This window comes from Lissotriton vulgaris, chromosome 3_2 (genome assembly GCF_964263255.1).
Source record: "Lissotriton vulgaris chromosome 3_2, aLisVul1.2, whole genome shotgun sequence".
NCBI classification, from domain to species: Eukaryota; Metazoa; Chordata; class Amphibia; order Caudata; family Salamandridae; genus Lissotriton; species Lissotriton vulgaris.
In genome coordinates this window covers 20137799-20160883 of record NC_141690.1, presented here as the reverse complement: position 1 = coordinate 20160883, position 23085 = coordinate 20137799, and positions in this window count along the sequence as shown.

The following is a 23085-nucleotide window of genomic DNA, read 5'->3' as shown; positions in this document are numbered from 1 at the left end:
AACTGATAATGTACAACCTTTGCGCTCCCTGTAAAACTGAGTAAAACTCTTGTTAAAGTCAGGCATTCCCAATGCTTGATATAAACTGTCTTGCAGGTCAGGAAACGAGTGCATGCATTCCTCTTCCCACAGAACAGGATCGGACATGTCTTTGTGTGTCAATCTTTGAAGTGGCTTGGCAATCAAGGAAAAGCTCAGAATCCATTGCCTGAAATAACCAACCATTCCCAAGAACAATCAAACTTCCTTTTGTGTACTCTGGCATTCATCTGCAAAATAGCAGTGATTTGATCTTGTGACTCCTTTCTGACTCTTTTTTCAGTGTGATGTTCCAAATATAGAACATCTCTTTTGCAAAACTGCAGTTTTGCTGGTGACACCTTATGTCCACTTACTGCTCAATAATTCATTAGGGCCACCTTAGCTGAAAACACATGCTTCTTCAGTTCCAGATGGCATTTACAAATCATCAATGTACTGCACTAGCACAGAGTGATTCAGCATTTCTAGTGACTCCAAATTTCTCTTCAAGATTTGATTGAAAATTGAGAGGCTTTCTGTATGCCCTTTTGGAACTTGGCACCATGCCAAAACATCAATTCCAAACCGGAACGCAAATAAATATTGACTTTCTGGATGCAAGGGAATGGAGAAAAATGCATGACACAAGTCAATCACCAAAAACCTTTAAACTTCACATGGGATCTGGTATGGAATTACAACATAAGTTGGTACTATTGTGCAACAGGGTATCACAATCTGATTAATATTCCGCACATCCTGAACTATTCTATATTTCCCATTTAGTTTTCGTATGCCCATGATACATGAATTACATGGACTGCCCAAAATCTCTCTCAAAATTCCTTGTTGAATCAAGGTCTCAATCAATGGGGCAATTCCAGCAAAAGTCTCAGGACTAAGATTATAATCTGGGGTTCTCGGATATTTTGCATTTGGTTTCACTGTGATTCAAATTGGATCTACTCCTTTCACCAGTCCATTATCTTTACCTGACGAATCTCACACTTTAGGCAGGATCATCTCTTTCAATACAGAAGGTAAATTACTTTTAGAATGTAAGGGATACAAACTTTTCACCTCTGTCTGTTATCTAGCCATTTTAAACACAACATCCTCATCTTTGGTATGACATTTTATTTCTTCTGGTGTACAACAAATGGAGCAATTCATTTTGCACAATAAATCTTATCCCAACAGATTCGCTGGACTGGATCACACACTGCAAACGTATGCATCTCCTCAAATGTTCAAATCTATACTTGCACTGGTTCTGTCAATGGGGTTTGAATTAATTGATTCAATACTCCTACTGCTTGGATTGTTTCTTCTGGGACGGGTAGGTTGGGAATTTTCACAGTTCTCACAGTGGATCGAGTAGCACTAGTCTCTACAGGGAATGAAATAGGTGTTCCATTTACCTTGCTATCCACATAGGGACCATTCTGATCTACTTCTAGGGTTGCGCCAAGCATGCATTCCTCCTCCCCTCTCAGGCACAGTTATTGGGAATATATGAGTCACTGTCATCCATCTGTAATAAATATTGTGAAGCCACTTCTACATTTGGATTTACTTGATCATTGGTATGAAACCCCATATTCACATGGTATTTCTGTACTTGTCCATTCAAATTTTGGATAGGAGCTTGAGGCATATTCTGATTCTGACCCCTTACATTTAACACAGACTGATTTACCATATCACCAGTCACCTGTGATTGAAGCAATCCATCCACATCTGTCACAATTGCAGCTCCATTTACCTGCTTAATCAAATTAAACTTACACTTGTGCTTCCAATGCCCGAACTTGCAACAATTGTGACAAGGCAAGTCTTTTTCAATGACGTTATATTTGATCCCAGTTACCTTCCTGGTGGCATCAAATATGGTAAAAGATTTACCATTATACCTTTCATTCCATTGGTAGTCTGACCATTTCCCTGTATCATGCCTAGAAAATCTGAATCAAAACCTCATATCCTTTCTTGGCTGCCCTCATCTGTGCCAACATCATCTTTTCTTTCAACATCTTATGTCGCATCTCAATGTTATCTCCACAATACTTTGCATAATGCAATATTTCATCAATTGTCTTGCTCTGCCAACAAATGAAATGCTTTTGAATCATTTTCTTTCTGAAACGGGGAGTTAGGTCCTGGGACGTAGGGTCAGCTGGACCATATGCAATATTTTGGAAAAAAAGGGGCGGTGGCTGACCATACAGTGAATTTGATCTCCTTGTTTGGAGTGATAAATAGAGAAGATTTCAGAATTTGTCTGGTATTATTTATTTTATACTCTTTTGCTTTTTGTTTTTTATAGGATTCAAAGATTCAATTGTCCGAAAAAAGACATACCATATACATACAATTATTCAAAAAATATATACAAAACAACAGTAAATATGACAAAACATAAATTGAGAATTTCATAGATACATTTACACAAATGTTTGTGCATCACCATAAATATTCATTGTTCGCACTATCTTCATATAAAAGAAGTGTATTAACACTCAAATAGAGAAGTAATCAAATGGAGAGAGTGATAAATATTCAAAGCAGTTCTAGAAAGACTGGAGGAAACAATCTCAAACTCAGTCACACTAAGAAAAACTTGTTGCTAGCTTTCATCAGATGCTTGTCTCCATTTTGGCCGACGCGTTTCGAACTCGCTATTTTACTTGGCGGGTTCTCGTCAGGGATTTATCACTTTATCCTTACAGATATCATGACCAGAAGGTGGGGTTCAGAAATAATCTACGGAGGTCCCCGTCGTAGTGTCTTACTCTTTTGTTTCTGATTCAGTGGAAGGGTTCGCCCATTGTTTGTTAATGTCCCACGTATCCCGGATGCCTGTGCTTCGAGCTTAAATACTCGGCTGGGGCGGGTTAGTCGCTTGTCATTTTTAAGCGTGGGCTGCTACGTAAACCGGAGATCTGCCGGCTTGCAGTGGGACTCGGCTGGTGTTTTGCAAGCGCGGTCCGTTTCCGGTGCCTCTGGTCAGTCAGTCGTCAGTGCTCGTGGTGGCTAACCATCAATGCCAGTCATAGCACAAATCTCAGGCCTCAATCCGTACACAAACTGATACACAATATGTCCCATATCTTTCCCTGACACATTTTCAATTCCACAATACTGTTGAAATGCCTGCAAGAACCTCTCATAATAAGCATGGACTGTTTCCTTTAGGCCCTGGGCAGTTCGGTCTATGTTTACCCAATCTATTTCTTTCGGTGAAATCTTTCCTTTCAAATATGTAATAACCTGATTATATTTTTTCATCACCTCTCCTCATGGTGGGCCTGTTTTTGGATCCCTAGCATAATCTGTTTCTGGCAAAACTACTGCAATTTTACATTACACCCCTAAGTCTGTAGGGACCACAATATAAAATAAAGCTTTAAAATCCTTTCACAGGACCTTTGAAACCTTCAAAAACCTTTCCACTTGCTTATACAACTCGACTGGCTTCTCCTTCAACCTCTGGAAATCGTTTGTAAAGGATACTATATCCTGTGTACTCAATGGGACATGTACATATCCTCCTCCTGGGACCACTTCCATGGGAAAGACCAAGGCATCCTTCTCGTTCTTTTCTTTTTCCCTCATAGGAAATAGAGGCAGTACCACTGGGGTACCTTCCTTTCTTTTTAGCCCATCTGCTTTCCCATCTTTCTATTCCTCCAGGCTGCTTCAGGATTGTTATTAATTCTTTAATTTGCAATCTCTTTCCTGAGGAATTTAGACTCTCCAAATCGTTGTCTCTAAAATCCAATCAATCGATTTTCTGTAGAGCCTTGGACTTTTCTACATCCACATAATTAAACAACAGGGGGTGGTGAAGGACAGACTTTCTGAATTAAGCAGAATACTCTCACCCAGTCAAGAGATCAGGGCTTAATCCAACACCGTTTTTTAGCTCACTGCACCATCCCTTTTCTACATCCACTCCATATTTCTGTGCTACGTCAGCAAATTCCTCATGAGTAATATTTGCCTTTCAAGTTTTATCTTTGCACATAAATAATAATTATTCATCACAGTATTTTGATCTATTTAGACTAATAGTTCCCAATATCATGTCTTCTAACTCTACCTTTAATTTGCTCACATGTATGTTCAAACTTCGATTGGCATTAGTCAATGTATTTCTTGTAGGAGCTATGGGGCAGATGTATCAAGCATTTATGTGTTTGCAAATGGGTAAATTAGCAGAATCTGCCCATTTGCAAATGCAAAAATTGCTTTTCCGATGGAGCAAACCTAATTTTGCGATTCAGTAATCTGTTACTGAATCGCAAAATGGGTTTGCGATTCGGTATTAGGAAGGGGCATGTTTAGGGCATCCCTTCCTAATATCAAATTGCATCAATATGTAATAATGTTTTGTGACTGCAATTTTGGTAGCAAAACATTCGCATTTTACCACCTACTTCAAGTAGGTGGTAACCCATTTGCAAATGGGAAGGGGTCCCCAAGGGACCCCTTTTCCTTTGTGAATGTTTGTAAAACCATATTTGAGAGAAGGCCGTTGTCCCATGGGCCACTGCCCGCTCTTAAATAATGAAAAGAAAACTTTTCATTTTTCGTTTTGAAAAGCATCTCGTTTTCCTTTAAGGAAAACAGGCTATTGTACAGAAAAAAAAGATTTTTTTTCCTTTTTTTTTTTAAAAGCAATCACAGACATGGTGGTCTGCTGATCTCAGCAGGCCACCATCTCCGTGATTATTGCGATTCCTAGGGGGTCGCAAATTGCGACCAACCCCATTAATATTCATAAGGTAGCTCCTTTGCCACCCCCTAGTATTCGCAAAAGGTATACTAAAACCTTCACACATTGCATTTGCCGATTTCCCAATTGCAAATCCTTGTGATTTGCAATTAGGGAATCACAAAATGCTATCTACATACATCTGGCCCTATGTCTCTAATCAAATCATCAAGTTCTTCTGAGGATGGGCTATTGAGGTGCTCTTTTCTGATCTCTGTGATTCTCTGCTAATCTCTACTGGACTCATCAGTAGTCGTGAATCTGTTTTCTGACTGCCCATTTGCAAATCTCTCCTAGTAGTCATTCCCTGTCCTCCAGTGTTTCAAACATTTTCGCTGATGTATTTATCAATATCTCATTTCTGCTTACCAATGTGGAATTCATTCTAATATACTCTTTTACGCTATTTTCATGATTCTCTACTCTTACTGGTGTACATATCGTTCCCTGATTTTTCACAATTTCTCTCATTCCAGGTAGCGTATGTATTTTCCCTACATTGTCACTTGGGACTGTTGTTTCATAAAGCTGTGAAACTCCTCACCCTGTCTGATAAAGAGGAACGACTGGACCAGTTGTTACAGGTACTGATAATGCATCAGGGTGATTTGTCATGACTATGTTTGAAAAACCTGCTCTCTCAGGGGTCTGATTTTCATCTCAAAATATTTTTTTATAAGCTGGATTTAAATCTGCAGGTGGAGCTGCGGGCCTGAAGCCTCCAAACTGATTAGTCTCTGAACGATTCTGCTCCTCATTATAAGGTGGGGTCTATTCAGCAAAAGTTCATTAAATAGCACATCATTTATATCTTCTAAATTCTCATCTTCTCCAGGGAGTACTTGAACCTTTTTGCTCCTTTAAATGTTTTCTCTTTTTCTTACATTTCTCTCCTTCCTTCTATTTTGCTACAATTACCGGGTACATTCGGGCTCCCAAAGCAACATCTTGTCTCCATATCTTTTTCTGATAATCCTATTTTGCCGTATTTCTATATCTTCCCTGATTCTTGTTCTCTCCGATGTGCTTCATGCTCCCACTCCTGAAGGGCTTCATACTGTATAGGCCTAGGGTTAGGTTTTAGATCATTCATCTGTCTTCTCAAATTCTCTAAATTTCTACAATTAAATGTCCTATACTGTGGAAGCGCTAAGGGACCATCCTTCTCGGTGTATTTTACCCAGTTCTCTAACCATATACAAGTGTGCCATCCTTTTTCTAATGACATCTGCAAAGCAGGTGTACCTTCCGGAGATGCAGGAACTCCTTCCCTTGTTGGTATTGGCTTATATCTTTGCACTAAAGCCTTTAATAATTTGAAAAATGTCACAATGTCTTTCCTTTCTCTTCCGTATTTTTGTTTTCTACTACCAATCACTGTTTGTTCTCATCCACCAATAACAGCGCTGCTTTACACCAAACACCATTACCAGCACGCCACTTTATGAAGTCAGTTTAAATACTCTCTGCACTGACCCTCCCTTCACAATTTTTTTGTCTTCTTTTCTCTCATCCTTCTAAACAAACTTTACAAAACAGTACAACATAAAAAAACGTTGTCTACTCAACTTAAAGAATTATAGTTACTCTCTCACTTATAACGTCTCATTTACTTCCTGTGAAGACCATGGCCAGTGCAATTTCACTCTAATTAAGTAAAAACTCTTAAGATCTCTCTCTGTGTGCTTCCCAAAGAAATCTCAACAATTCCAATTTGTCATTCATCGAGTTTCCTTTCTCAGTACCGACGACGTCTCATGCACATTACTCACAAAACAGCAGACAAACACACTTAGTGTATGCCACACTCAGACTGGCCAAAGGCATATCCTGAGATCTTAAGCCTCGATGGACCCGTACTCTTTTAGGTTGCGACGGACCACGACATAAACATACAATTTTTGCAAAATGACAAATCTTCTGTGATCACAAGTCAATTTTAATCTTTTTGTCAATGTAAAAACTTAATCCCCTGTCAAAGCCTAATATTCTTTTCACACTATAAAACCCAATCACTTTTGATCATGCTTCTTCATATCCTAGTTTAATTAGTCAAACTAACCATCCATCAAGCTACCAGAAAACTGATCCAGTGGAAGCTATGTAAAACTAGTTTCATATACTCACAACTTTTCATACCTTTTCTGACTGTTTTCTCTCTGGGCCCATATCAGACCACTTAACAGCCATGGATCCTCCAATGGATCTTTTACATGAGTTAACAGGGACTTGGATATAAAGAGAAAATGCGGCAAATCCTTATGAGGACCTTGAATGATAAGATGCCAAATTTGTTCTGACAAATAAACAACCTTTCAAGAAGATATAAATTGATAAAACTTACGAAAAGAAGTTTCCACACCAAGAATAACACAGATATGAAGATTTCTCATCAAATAGTTAATCTATGCTTCAGTTTGAATGGTCAAGAAACACCAATTCACATTTTAGATTTGTTTTTAAGGAAATCATTCAGTACAATTAGTTACGTAATGTCATACAGATTCAGGCAATTAACATGTTCAGATCACCTAGGGGATATGAAAGAGAGAGAGAGCGAGAAGAGAGAGAGAGAGAGAGAGAGAGAGAGAGAGAGAGGGAGACATATGGAAAGGTCAAGTTCAGCATCTATGTTATACAAATCAAATTTGCAGAGTTGATGCATATTTAGTCACAGGAATGAACCCATAAACTCTCCAGCCAAAGAGTTATACCTGCACACTTTACCTGCTGGCAAACTACAAATTGAGCCAGTTCAACAGGATTTGGCATAGGAACTAGAATCTGAGTTCTGTCCAACAGCATACCAGGCAGGAAAATTGAAAATTATAACTAGCCCCGATTCCTCCTCCAAGGAGGCAATTAAACTTCCAAAAGTTCTCAGTTTGCGCCCACAAAGTATCAGTTCCATCTTATGTTATCGTTTTCATTGGTTGTCCACAGTGGGCTGCTCATGGAATGATGAATACCTCACTAAGAAATCTGTAAGCATTAAGTAATCATTTTTGCTAAATCATCAATTTCAGCAACTTTATAATTTTCGTCCTTTCCTCAGAAGTCACAAAATTCATTTGTTCACTGTCTGTCCGTTCCCAGATGCTCTATCTGAGTTTGCAATGGTATGGATACATTTCTATCAAACTTGTTGCTGAATCAGGAAAGGGCCTATTGTTCATAAGCATGAAAAGAAACACACAGAAAAGTTTTCATAGCATCTGAAATTACTACTTCAGCTAGATTGTGCTTTTCGAAAAGAGGAAAAGAAGGCAGTTGAGGTCTACATGAAACTTGTTAACTCATTATCACGTAATGATTAAAACAAACCACACATTAATATGAATAATTAAGGGGCATATTACCAACAACTAGCGATAATTTTTGTCTCTAACTTGTTTAGAGACAAAAATTATCGCCGCACATCGGCGATTTTTATCGCAGATAAACCTTGCTATTAGCAAGGTTTATCGCAAATGCGATAAAAAACGGCCGCAATGCATGAATATCGCTGAAAAGTCAGCGATATTCATGCATTATCGAGCAAATGCTCTTAGCCATGTTATCCACCTCCCATTGGATAACATGGCTAAGAACTGCTCAGGGCAGGTGTTAGCTTTTGGAGATATTCGCGCTTAGCGAGAATATCTCCAAACGTTGGTAATAGGAGATAGCGATGTTAGCGACTGTTTCCAGTCGCTAACATCCTGGCACGCCCACTTTGCATATCATTAGTGATAAATATCACTGAAATGCAAAGCGGGGCCCAAGATGGTCGCTATCTCCTATTAGCTGTCGCTAACTGGTGTTAGCGACAGCTTGGTAATAGGGAGATAATTTTATCTCCGCTTTCTTGGCTTTTAAAGCCAAAAAAGCGGAGATAAACCCCCTTGATAATATGCCCCTAAGTTCTCTTAGTAAATTCAATTGATATTCCTTTCTCTAAAAGTTACATGCCAATATTAGGTACTACTTTAAAAAACATGTCACTCATTTTTATTTTTCAGACAGATTATTATGCGTCGCGCTTTTGTTATTCACGTTTATTTTCACGTAATACTAGACTAAAAGAGCGAATTCTTGTACTTTCAAGCATCTTTGAACTAAACCTTTAAATCATTTTCAAGTGTTTCATTATGTAAGCATTTCTTTACATTTATCACGTTAGGTAATTGCAGCACATTTTCAGACTTAACCATATTTGATTTCTTAAATGCGAGTTTACATAACATTACATAAGCAAATAACAGTTTTTCTCTTTATTTATGTTTTTCATATTTTCAGGGTTTTAGAATACCTACGCATGCTTTCATGATGCAGTATTGTTTTCGTCATTATCTATTTTGCACATTTTATAAAAATTTGTGTTGTAAATCTCATTGAATTAGTGTGAATTGATGGAGGCAATCGTCTTTAAACTTTTACTCTCCATCAGAAGTATGCAAGTTACAAAAGGCATGCAACAAATGCAAGTACTGCTACCTCTTAAAACTGCAGATGACTATATTATAGCAGACTCTGTAGGCTATCACATGCTCAAACAGAGGCAGCATGGATATTTTTGTGTAAGCACGGAGTGGGGGGCAGCATTCAGACATATGTAGCTGAGAATGGTATGGCTTAGATGCTAATGATGACCTGATATTCATCTCACCATTTTCAAAGGTCTTGTCTCTCTCAGGATTCTGTCTCTTAAAAATGTTATCTGCAGACTTACTATAGTCAGAGCTTCACCTTATCATGAACGCCTGCCTCCTAGGGGCAATCTGGGAACACCAAAAAAAACATAAATGCCACAGCAGGAGAAAGAGAAAGACAAAAGCAGGTGGAGGAAGGGCATAAGCAAGGGTTGCAGCAACAAGCTTAATCAATCAGGAAGAGGGTTCTTGAGCAAAAAAGACAGCATACCCTTGAGATGGGTAACAATAAGAATCTCTTATCAGCGCCAAGATGCCCAAGGGCGAAAGTGGCCTTAAAATAAATACATTATGTACATGAGTAGGTAAGTTCTACTTAATCTTTCTGAAAAGTTTCTACAGCCATAATGTCTGAGAGTAGTTACCCTAAAACATTCAATAGTGATATGGTAAATCAGGATTTGCTCTTTAGAAGTGAACTTGAGACTATTCCAAAGTCGAGAACAAGTACCAGGCTTATCGGTTTTTGGTGCTCAAGTAATAAGTTTTTCAAATTATCCAAGTTTGCTGTTGGCTCCATATTAAAGTATTTGTTCCCACTGCAAAGTCACCTAAAGCCAAGCAAAAAGCAATGTTTTAATGACCTTTACTGTTGTAGGCACAGTTTTTTTTTTTGTTTTTCAGACAAAATAAACAAAGTAACATTATCTTGCTTTACCTGTTAAGGACTTCGATAAAGATCTTTCCTTTTATTCCTGTGGACGTGCAAGAAGTTTGTTGTTCCGCTAGTTTTATCATGTATTGATTACTGTGATGCCCTGCATTTGGGCATATAGAAAAAACTTTTGCTAAAGCTCAGTCACTTCAAATTCTATGTCAGGACAGGAGGCTCCAATTATGCTTTCTCATTTCTTTAATGAAATGCTCAGCAGCCAATAAAAACAACCAAAAAACTACATTTCCCATGAACACCAGGGAGTAACCATAGATGGTAGCGTATAAAAAGGTCCCAACATTAGTCTGTCTTCCTCTTTCTTTGCTGCTCCGCAGCCAGTTAAGTGCATATTTTTCTCTTCTAAGCATATTGTTACTCTGTTGACTTTGTTGCTTTGCTTACCTGTTGTGCTTTGCGCATTTGAAGTTCACGTGTTTGGGGCTTTGTCTCCGTGTTACTTACGTGGTTTTTCTCAGCTGTTTTTCAGCTTTTTCCTTCTGTTTGGAGCGTGTGGTCACCTCCGTTGTTCCGTGCGCTGTCTCGCGCTCGTGTCCTCTTGTGGAGTGGGAGCAGGGGTTTCCGTTTCCTTGGGGGAGCGCGAGCGCTCTCGAGACGGTGTTTGGTGACAGGTGACAGTCGCGCGTGCGCACTGTCCTATATCCGGTTTCAGGGTTTCTCCTCAGAACTGGTTGAGTGATGACGTCTTTGGCGTACTGCCCACGACCTGTCTACCAACTTTAACCCCGTCAGACACCGTGGTTTATTGAGGACTGCGGTTGCAACATTGTGGCATAGGCTCTGCCTAGAGTGTTGGTGCTGTGTAGGCTTTGGCTCCCTCCACGCTTGAATTGTTTTCTTGAAGTCCGGACCCGGTTCCTGCTTCATTCAAAGCCTGCTTTGGGGTTTACACACTCCCCCTTGACTGGTGTTTTGACACTCTGAACTTTAGTCGTCTTGTGGGCATTACTTTTCTACCTGGTAGAATGGCTGAATATTATGACGCTGACGACGACTACTACTACGATGGCGAGGAGGAAGACTCCTTGGAGCAGAATTTGGTGGAGCAGTTGGACAAGGGGGTCCAACAGTCTGTTAACAAGGCACTGGTGCGTGCAATTAATCCCCTGAAGCGTCACCTAAATCTGTACGCCCAACAGCAGGGTTGGTTGCCTGCTGCCAAGAAATCGGCTAAGTCGCCGGTAAATCCTCATAAGGCGGACTTTCAGCGCCTTGCGAAGAGTTTGGCGGCAGCTCCTTCCGCTTCTTCAGCTCCCCAAGAGTCGGAGTCGGATAATGCCCACTCTTCCGCTTCTTCTGACCATGCTTCACCGCCCCCTCGGAAGAGGGTCTGTAAAGAACACTTTGTAGACGCCCCTGAGCGTCCTTCAGTCCTTAATTTCGAGCCGGCGGAAATTGTCCACCCGAACTCTTCATCGTGGACGCCTTCACCTGCAGTGGCGGCTTATATAGAGTCTCACATTCGCCAGCCTTTTGAGGCCTCAGTTCGGGCACGGTTGCGCTCCGAGTGCCCGAGACCGGACTTGGCGGACCACCTGGCCGACACCCCAGAGGTTGACCCCATGATGGTCACGTACTTAAAAAAGTACGTGAAAGACCCTAAAAAAGGTTTGGACAGATCTTGGAAGTCCTGTCAGGACAAGATGCTCGACTTGCTGGCTCCTCTCACCAAACTCTTGGACCTTGGTTATAAGGCTGACGAGGCTTCGGCTCTGGTGAATCCCAAGGAATTGATTGAATGGGCCCAGCGGGCGATTTGCTATCTAGGCAATGCAAATTGCGCAATGTCGACTGAACGTCGCAGGTCCATACTCTTAAAGTTGGATCCGAAAATTTCGGAATTGGCAACGTCTGAATCTGGCCCTGAGGCTCAAGGACTTTTGTTCGGCCAACCGTTCCTGAAGGAACTCACTCGTTTTGTGTCAACGTTTAGCGGAATTGACAAGGCGCAGGCTTCTTTGAGACGGGCCATGCGCCCGGTTTTTGCTAAGGCCGGACGTGGAAGGGGACGCTAGTTCGGCCGAGGCTCTGCGAACCAGTCCCAGAGGGGAAATTCCTCTCAGCAGAGAGGATCCTATGATTCCGGCTACTCCACCCGAGCCAACTTTTATCCTTCAAGAAAAGGAAAAGGCCAGTATGGAAAAGGTCGATCTGGTGGTCAACAAGGACAATACCATGATGCCTCCTCTACAGGTGAGCCTAATAAATGCATGCGATGTGATGTTGGGGGGTCGCATTCAATTTTTCCTGCACAATTGGCGCATGATCTCAAGCGATGCATGGGTTCTGCAAACTGTTCAAGGGTTCAGAATAGAGTTTTATCATCCAGTGCATCAAACTCGTCCTCCCCCTTCTTTGCATTTTCCTCTGAAAGACCAGGCGTGTCTCTCGGAGGAAATAGCCACCCTCCTCAAGAAAGGGGCGATTGTTCCCACGACTCGTCATCCCTTGGGGTTTGCCAGTTCTGTCTTTCTGGTCGAGAAGAAAGGAGGCGGCTCTCGCCTTGTTCTCAATCTGAAGGACTTCAGCGGGGTAGTAGTCTACCGTCATTTCAAGATGGAGGGCATCCATCTTTTGAGAGATCTCTTACGAGAGGGGGACTGGATGGTCCGTCTGGATCTCAAGGATGCATACCTCTCGATTCCAATTTTTCAGCCTCATCGCCGTTTTCTTCAGTTTCTGTGGCAAGGGGTTTGGTACGAGTATCAGGTTCTCCCCTTCGGTCTGTCGTCGGCACCGTGGTGTTTCACGAAACTATTGAGACCAGTAGTAGAACATCTTCGTTCTCGGGGTGTGCGGTTGATAATTTATCTAGACGATATTCTCCTGATGGCGGATTGTCCTCTTCGACTTCTGCGTCATCTGGAATGGTCCATCGATCTGTTACAATCTCTGGGCTTTCTGATCAATGTTCAGAAGTCGGTTTTGGTTCCTTCCCAGTCTATAGACTTCCTGGGCTTCCAGATAGATTCGGTGGCTTGTCAACTTCTCTTACCTAAGCAAAAGATGCGTTACATCAAGAGAGAGTTGACATCTGTTATTTCCAGACCGACTGTGTCGTTGAGGTCGTTGGCGAGAGTAGTGGGTCTTCTAGCGTCATCCATTCAAGCGATATTTCCGGGCCCTCTGCATTACAGGGCAATGCAACGTCTGAAAATTCTGCATCTCCGGAAGGGTCTTGGATACTCAGACCAGATCCCTCTTACGGAGGAGGTCCGTTGGGAGATGCAGTGGTGGTTGGACCACATGGAGGCCTGGAATGGTCGAGCCCTCTTCGGGACGTCCCCGGATCTAGTGATAGAGTCCGATGCCAGCCGGTGGGGTTGGGGAGCCCGCTGCGGGTCTGTCTCGACCGGGGGTCGTTGGTCACCTCAGGAATTGACTCTGCATATCAACTGTCTGGAACTCCTGGCGGGTTCCTTTGCGATCAAGTGTTTCTCTCCCCTGCAACCGAGTTGTTGTGTCCTTCTCCGGATGGACAATGTGTCAGCGGTCCGCTACGTGAACAAACTGGGCGGGACCAGATCCAAAGTCTTGGCGGAGATCGCCAAGGATTTCTGGCATTTTTGTCTGCAGAAGAAGATCACTGTTATTGCGGAGTATCTTCCGGGATGCCACAATCAAATAGCGGACTGGCACTCCAGACATCTCCGGGATTACAGCGATTGGAGGCTTCACCCTCGAGTCTTCCGTGCTCTCCAAAGGCATTGGGGTCCTTGTCAACTGGATCTGTTTGCCTCTCGCCTCAATGCGCAACTCCCGCGCTTTTACAGTTGGAGACCGGACCCTCAGGCTCTGGCCACAGATGCTTTTCTCCAACAGTGGCCATCGACCCTTTGTTATGCTTTTCCTCCGTTTCTAATGATTCCCAGGGTCTTGGCTTACTCCAAACGTTTCCAGACGGATCTGATTCTGATTGCCCCTCTCTGGAGGGCTCAAGCTTGGTTTCCGGTGCTTCTGGAAATGTGCTCCGCTCCGCCGTTTCTCCTTCCCTCGTTGTGGAATCTCTTGTTGGATCCTCTCGGAGATCCTCATCCCCTGATCACCTCCGGCTCCCTACACCTGCTCGCGTGGAAGATCTCGGGGATCGTTGGACGATCCCAGGCATTTCAAGCGACGCTTCCAAGTACCTTCGTGAGGCATGGGCCCCCAATACTCACAAACGATACAAGGGGTCTTGGAAGCGATGGTGCGATTGGTGTGATCAACAACAAGTTAATCCCGTTTCGACAGATGTCAGTATGATTGTTAACTTCTTGGCTTCTTTAGCCACCTCGGGGCTGGCTTACTCAACTGTCAATGGCTTCCGCTCAGCTATTTCGGCAGGACATGCTCACATAGATGGGAAACCTGCAGGTGAACATCCTTTTGTTTCCAGGGTCCTTAAAGGGATTCGTTTTGCGAAACCTCCCGCTCCAAAGTATGTTACATTGTGGGACGTTTCGGTTGTTCTCCGTTTTTTGGAGGCCTGGCCTTCGAACTCCTTGCTTTCCCGCAAGCAGTTGTCAGCGAAATTAACTATGTTACTGTGTTTAGTTTCCTGTAAGCGTGTTTCAGATGTCCACGCTTTGGATCTTGCTGGTCGTAGTTTTACTCCTGAGGGGGTTTCTTTTCGACTTTCTAGGCGTACAAAATCTAATACGCCTTCTATATTTTATCCTTCTTTTCCCTCTCATCCCAACCTTTGCGTTGTGCAATGCCTGAAGGATTACGAGGTGAGTACCGCTTCTTTGCGATCTGACATGCAGGGTCAATTGCTGATTGCTTTGCAAAAGCCTTTTCGCCCCGTCACTCCAGCTACTTTGGCGCGCTGGGTGCGGGGGCTTATGTCTGAAGCAGGTATTGATGTTTCTGTGTTTGGCGCACATTCTGCACGTGGGGCTATGGCGTCCAAAGCCTTCTCCATGGGTGTTACTTTGTTTGACATAATGAAAGCGGCAGATTGGTCATCTGATTCTGTATTTAAAACGTTTTATTACAAACCGATTGATTGTGTTGCTTCTGTGGTGGTGGATCAGCTTTAAAAAAGCATAATCGGAGCCTCCTGTCCTGACATAGAATTCAAAATTTGCAAACATTCGTGACAAGAATTTTCAATTCTATTAAGGACAAGGAGGCGAGGATTATCCCACCCAGGTTTTTCCATATTTGTATGCTCATGTATTATGACTGTATACATGCATTTTGCAAATATTTCTCTCCCTGTTCCCTCCCTGGATGACTCTTGACAGTCTTATTGGTTTAGATATTATGGCTCTGTCTCTTGTTTCAGGCTCAGACCAGAAGTGATGTTGTTCCTGCCTTGTCGGGATCTGGTTCTCCTCCTGTCTTCTGGACCCTTGGTTCTTCGGCTGCCTACTTCCGGATTCTGTGGATGACGGCGGCTTGTTTGGAATTGTTGTTCCTGTTGTATATGGGATTTTACTTTAATTTGGACGTATTTCCACAAAGAAAGAGGAAGACAGACTAATGTTGGGACCTTTTTATACGCTACCATCTATGGTTACTCCCTGGTGTTCATGGGAAATGTAGTTTTTTGGTTGTTTTTATTGGCTGCTGAGCATTTCATTAAAGAAATGAGAAAGCATAATCCTCGCCTCCTTGTCCTTAATAGAATTGAAAATTCTTGTCACGAATGTTTGCAAATTTTGAAATGTGGCAGCTCACCTTCTTTTGAGAATTACAAAGTTGTATTCAATTTCTAAAGACATCTATGATTTAAATTGGCTGTGGGTGTCTAATAGAATCAGATTCAAGGCAGATTCAAGACACTCTGCATCGGTATACACCTGTTACAACGCATTTGTTACAACGCACTACCATTACAACGCGACTTTTACAACGCATACCATTACAACGCATTGCGCTGGGGGGCGCTCTAGGATAGGGAATAAGTATAATTTACTATCCAACACCTTCCTTAGGGTCCACGGGGACTGGAGTTAGAATAGTAAATTATACTTACCACTATCCAGCACCTCAAAGCGCTATGCGTTGTAATGGTATGCGTTGTAATGGTCGCATTGTAATAGTAGGTAGTTGTAACGGTATGCGTTGTAACATGGTACATTCCTCTGCATCATCCATAAAGCTTTGCACAATGGTGGTCCTGTGTCTATGCGAAAAAAAGTTTCTTGCCATGTGCCCACTCAAAACCTAAGATCTGTAACTGCCAAGCGCGTAGACGTGTTTCCACTATGTTCTCCCTGCCTCTTGTGTTGAGATCTCAGTCGAACTTATCCTCCTTTAGAAACTATTGAAAACATGTTTTTGCATCCCAGCAGTCATAATCTGTAACCTATACTAATGATGGTCTTTTAGCAGAAATGTTTAACACTAAGACGCCTTTGCAATTGCACGCTTTAGAAAACGCTTTATATATCACTATCACTTAAGCCCATCAAAATAGCTAAAAAAAGCTCAATAGGATGTTTTTGAATCTATTATAAGTGGAAAAAAGAGTATAAATTAGCGGAATCAGTGGAGTATTAACAGGATTATGTGTGGCAGCAGTCACTAAAGACCACACTAAGGCTTCTCTACACCACAAGGTCCGATAACTGAGAACAGGAAAAAAATAAGCCATGTTAAAATAAAAAAGACACTGGCAAACAAAGGAAGCCATCTTACATTCTAAAGATTTACAGGACTGTGTATGTAGAGTATCCAATGAAAAGGGGAGCATAGAAAGTATACATCCCTCCCCAAACGTCAGTTTCAGTTCATATTGGAAAAGGTAAGACTCAGATTTCTGATGAAAGTTAAGGAGAGTTTGACACCAGTAATTCCTCGATGGGAGAGATCATGTGTGATGAAACTTTGGAAAACATACACCAAAATGATCTATACTGTATGGGAGGCTACCTGCACATAGGGATTCTAAGCAATATAATATGACAGACTGTGGCAGTGTAGGAAAATATCTCTTTTAGTATAATCTACCCCAGCTGTTTCAACTGATGCTGCTGTTTTTTTTTATTCTGTGCACTCGGACTCAGCCAGGCCCTGGTGAATGAGCTCCCCTAAAACATGATTAAATTGGCTCTACTGCGACTATTTTACTTACCTGTAAGTCCATAGTGTATCAAGAGCCTGTAAGTAAAATGTCACTAGTGGACTGGAGCACACATTGTCCCACTGCTAGAGAGAGAGTGCAAAACTTGATGAGAGACAGTGCTGTGCAGGATAAACTGCAAATTGGACCTGTCAAAATAACCCCTTTTGGCAGACCTAAACCTTCCTTTTAAATATTAACAAGTCACCGCTAAGCAGGCAGAGCCATTTTAGGGCATGGACAAAATCTTTCTAGGGACCCCTGGGAAAGTGAACTTTCTCTCTATCAAACCGATGTCTATTCTATTTTCCCTCTAAACCACACCCCCTGTCTGCCTACATCAAATTCTGACTGTCTCACTACCCAATGTCATCTTAAGGATTTTTGGAGTCTCGACCAAGACATAATTCAACTATTTTTTGCATATTTTTACATATAATTCAGTATTGTTTGACATCATGCAGGCTTGAATTAGCAGGAAATGGATAATATAAGTCAAATCGGTTCCATACAGGGGGCCTCAAAATATGTCTTGTTCGGTCCCCCAAAATCGTGAAGATGACACTATATATAGGCTTTAATGCCCAATAAGGCAAACGTAGGGCTTGTAAATGTTTAATTAAAACATGTCCTTACTGGGACATGGTCCAAAAAGCTATTTTCAATGTAGTAGCAGCTCCAAAGGAAAGCACTGAAATACATTATGAAAGTTAATAAATGTACCTCCTCCTGGGACCTAGCTAAGAAGTTGATTATTGGACTTATTAAATTATTTGCTAGAAACTCTATTCAATGGTAAATTTGTAATTTGTTCTAAATATTTTACAAAAGCTTCTCAAGGCCCATTTGTATGAGTCACTTAGGGCCTGAATAGCTACTTTGGTGAAATTTGAACTTGCTCCCAGTGCTGAGACAAAGGCCTGGATGTGGGGAGGTGTTCTTTTCCTCTGACAGGATGTACATCTGAGCAGTGCTGAGGAACTTAATTTATTGTAAACAACCCTATCCTATCACAGGTAGATGTAGCCAACACGTGGGCCTTCCCTTTTCCTTTGTCCCCTGAGCTAGGCCCAGTGGGAGGGGAGCTGCAGGAACTGCCCCAAGGGTAAGAAAGGTTCTGCCATCTTACTTTTAGGTAGACATCGGCACTGTGAGATTTTTTGCAGTAGGGCACACAAGAACTGCTGTATTTCTGGGTGGGCTACCAATTGGAGTGTGTTTCCATTTGGCTAGTGAAGGGCCAGGAGTCAACCCAGCCCAGAGACTAGCATCAGGCATACATTTAGCACACTGGGTACCCTTTGGAGAACACTCTAGAATGGGAGCAGGGAGATGGGTCGGAAGTTCTGAGGTCCCTGGGGTCTGCCTTGGGTTTCTTGAGTAAGGCGTTAATCTCGGTGTGCTTCCAGCTTTCCGTGAAGGTTGCTGTCTCGAAGGAGATGTTGATTACTTTCCGGAGATGGGGTGCGATGGCTGTGCAGGCCTTGTTGAAGACGTGGTGAGGGCATGGGTCTAGCGGTGATCCGGAGTGGATGGTGTTCATGATCTCTCTGGTGTCCTCGTCATTGATGCTGGTCCAGGAGAGCAGGTGGTTGGTGTGGAAGGTTGTCGTGGGGGCGGTGGTTGTCGTGGCAGTCGTGGCATTGAAGCTGTTGTGGATGTCGGCGACCTTGCGGTGGAAGAAGGTGACCAGCAAGTTGCAGAGGTTTCACGAGGGCCGGATGTCATTGGTGTTGGAACTGGGGTTGGAGTGTTCTTTCACGATGTTAAGGAGCTCTTTGCTGTTGTGTGCATTGTTATCTAGGCGGTCTTTGAATGAAGCCCTCTTTGCGGTTCTGATGAGTTGATGGTGCATGCGGGTGGCGTTCTTGTGGGCTGCGTGGCCCTCCGATGTTAGTTCGTGGAGCCAGTTCTTTTCCAGTTTTCGGCATGTTCGTTTGGAGGCCTGGAGGTCTTTATGAAACAGGTGGCTTTCTTGGTGGTGTGGCTGTTGGAGGGTGTCTTGAGTGGGGCGAGGGTGTTGGCACAGTTATTGATCCATTGTCTGAGGTTGCGGGCAGCGGTGTTTGGGTCGGTGGAGTCGGCGGGTGGGTAATTGGCAAGGGTGGTGGTTAGCTGGTCTTCGGTGACTTTGCTCCAGCTGCGGGGAGGCATCTGTTGGATGCGGTGGTGCGTGGTGGGCTTCCTGAAGGTGAAGTGGATGCAGTGGAAGTCGGTCCAATGGGGTTCGGTGGTGTGGTCAAAGGTGACATGGGGGCTTGCAGTGAAGATGGGGTCGAGCGTGTGGCCGGCGGCGTGGGTGGGTGTTGTCACGAGCTGTCTGAGTCAGAGGTTGGCGAGGTTGTTGATCAGGGTGTTGGTGTTGGTGTCGTTGTTGTTCTCGAGGTGGAAGTTCAGGTCGTCGAGGAGGATGTAGTCCGTGGAGACGAGGGCGTGTGTGTTGATGAAGTCGGTGATGGAGTCGCTGAACTGCGGTCGGGGTCCGGGGGTCTGTAGACAAGGGTTCCTCTGAGGTTGGTGTTGGGGTCGGTGTGGATTTGGAAGTGCATGTGTTCGGCTGTGCTGAGGGTGTCGTTGGTGTTGGTCGAGACTCTGAGGGTGTTCCTGTGGACGATAGCGATTCCTCGTCCAACGCCGTTGGTATAGTCCCTGCGGTTGATCTTGTAGCCTTCCGGGATGGCTTTGGCAATATCTGGAGCTGAGGTAGGGTTCAGCCAGGTCTCCGTCAGGAAGGCGACTTCTGGGGAGGTAGAGTCGAGAAGTTCCCAGAGTTCGACGGCGTGTTTGCAGGCGGAGCGGGTGTTGAGAAGAATGCATCTGAGGTAGTTGGGTTCTTTGGTTGGTGGTTTGGTGGGCCGGATGCTGGTGAAGCTGCAGTTCTGGCAGGTGAAGCGTCCTTGGGTGCGCTTCGTGTTGTCCTGGTAGCAGGTGTGTTCTCGTCCGGACTTGAGTGGGTGGAGGGTGCTGGCATCGTAGCAGAGTCGGGCATTGTGGTGTTCGCGGGGGCCAGGGGTTCTGGCGCTGGGCGCGGTCCAGGCACGGACGGGCGCAGACGGGCTTGCCTTCGGTGCACCAGCGGCGCGCCCGCTATGCAGCAGCCACCATAAGAAGGGGAGGTGGGAGGGAGGAGCAGCTGGGAGGGGGAAGGATGAAAGGGCGAGCGGGGGGATGGGGGCCATAGGGGATGCAGCGGCGGGGGAAGTGGCAGAGAATGGCAAGTGGGGAGAAACGGTCCCAGAAGTGGAAAATACACTACAATAAGGACGGTCACAGAGGCAAATGGGGCACAATACAAGATAAAATACAGATGCAAGACTGGACTGACAAGAGGGAGAGCGGGGCGGGCTGTGGGGGGAGCAGCAGCAGGGAGAGTGGCAGTAGCACGCAGGAAGAACGGTCACAAAATACAGGCACAAAATACAATGTAAGACGGTCACAAGCAGAAAGGGCACAATGCAAGTACAATACAGAGCAAGTCTAGAGCTGGGGGGGCACAGGGGAAGCAGCGGTGGGGAGAGTGGCAGTAGCATGCGGGAAGGACGGTCACAAAATACAGCAACAGAATACAATAGAAGACGGTCACAAGCAGAAGGGGCACAATGCAAGTACAATATAGATCAAGTCTAGAGCAGGAAAGCAAACCTACGGCCTACCACTGGCCACCAGGGATGAGGCACAGGTCGTAGCCTGTGGGTGGAGGCGGGCCTCGATTTCCCTCAGTGGCAGCTGCGGCTGGGCAGATACACGGGCAGAGACACGGGCGCAGTCAGGTGGGGCTGCGCGGAGTGGGGGGCGACCTCCCTGCAGACAGGGTCAAAAATGTGAATTCCATAAGAATCATTATGGGGAGAAAGTTCAATAAAGAAGAACCTGCACCTGTGACTAATTGGGTCTGGGCTTTAGAGGTTCCGAATTTGGAAGATTTGAGGTAGAGGTCCTTCGATATGTATAAATTGGCTACAGGATTTGATTTTGTAATTAGCTTTGCTGACCAGGCAGAAAGTTTTGAAATTAAGATAAGTTCAATAGGGAAAAATTGAAAGTGTCAAAGTGCTGGAATGGTGACATCAATTTTCCTATGGGGAAACGAACATGACTGCTAAATGCAAGACTGCCCTTGGCCTCCATGATCCCCAAGATCACTAGGATGACTCAGATGGGAGTGAAAACAAATGGAAAGATAGTGGTATGTGAATTTGCAACATTGATAAGTGCGGACCTTACCTCCAAGTTGGTATCTAAAAATAAATTGCCTGTGGCCTGACTTACAGTCTAGCAGATGAGCATGAACATTATTGATATCCTGTGTGTCATACTACAAATGATTGCATCCTCAGGCACATGTAATAAGGCAGATGGAAAATCTGTCCACTGTAAACAGGTAATTATATCCTCAAGCACCTGAAATAAGGTGGACAGGATAAACATCACGTTTGTAACAGCTGATATCATCCACCAAACTTTAAATCAGGCCGTATGTGTTTTTTAACATAGAGCTCATCAAAAAAATGGGATTGTCCCCAACTGGTTGAAAGTGTCTTCATATAATCAAAATACCCAAAAGTCCACAGGAACATAATATCTAACAATGTGTCACCGGTTGCAGTACATTCCAGGACTGTGTGAGCTTCACCTCCTCTTATGCCCCCAAGCAGGGCCCAGCTTCCAACATGATACACCTACTGCCAGATCTCCTCCATCCCCTCCCGCAAACTCATTCATTGGACCTCCATCCAAGAGCCTTGGCCTCTCATCCCTCTAAGACCCAGGTTATTGAGGAGGTGACAGGGATGTATGCGATCCTTAAAGACTCATTGCCAGCAGTTTACAATGAGAAAAAGAAGTACCTAGGTCAAGCCTAGAGGATTAGTCCTATCACAGGAGTACTTAAATAGGAACCCTGGAAGATGCTTAGAATGAATGAATTCTGGATTTCTAGAGCGCACAGCTACTCAAAGGAGTGTCCCAGCGCTATTGTAGAAAGTTAGAGAATGCAATGGGACAGAGTTAGAGAGTGAAAAGGCAAGTTTTCGTCTCCTAATTTTCAATTAGGAATAAAAACATTCTCTGGTAAAACGAAAGGGTGGGTTCAAGCGTTTGAAGAGGTCCGGATAGTGGCGCTAAAACATGCATTAACATTTGTCTGGCTTTGATGTCTGGTGTCTCAGAAAAGAAAAGTTCTTGACATAATAAATGTTTGTTTAACATAACCCCACGCTGCGCAGTGAAATGCGGTCTGTTGTGCAGAACCTTCCGTGACTTTAGAATGACAGGGGGGCTTTGTGTCAAATAAATCTATTACCATTTGCTTGTCTAACGCATCATATACACCCCTTTGGTTTTATAATAGGTATTTTAAATTGAAGGAGGGTTTGCTTGGAATCCCATCTGTACCTATCACATCTCACAAAATGTCAATCGCTAAAAAGAGTTCTAAATCAGCGTAACTTGTTCTAATATTCCGGACTATTGTGAGCATGGAGAATGCGCTTTCTCTCTCGGGGGCGGCTGTGGATTGCTGATAAGCAGCTTGCTTTGGCGTGCGAGGACGATAATACCCACTAAACATTTTCTGTAGATGCCTCTTAGTCAGATGTTCGGTGCTGTCTTCATTACTGAGCGCTGCCTGCGCACTGCCAACGGTAGTCTCTGCCAGGAGCTAGGGACCTTTTTTGGCCACATATGGGACTGCACCCTGCAACATGGCTAGGTAAAAACATTGGCATTTATAATGTCAATAACTCAAACAAATGCGAGACCGATTGCATTTCCAATGTAAATGGTCTCGCATCTGTTAAAGTTAGAGCTGTTGGCGTAGAAAATTACCATGTTTTTTACTTTTGCTCTTTTATACCATAGGAAATAGTGC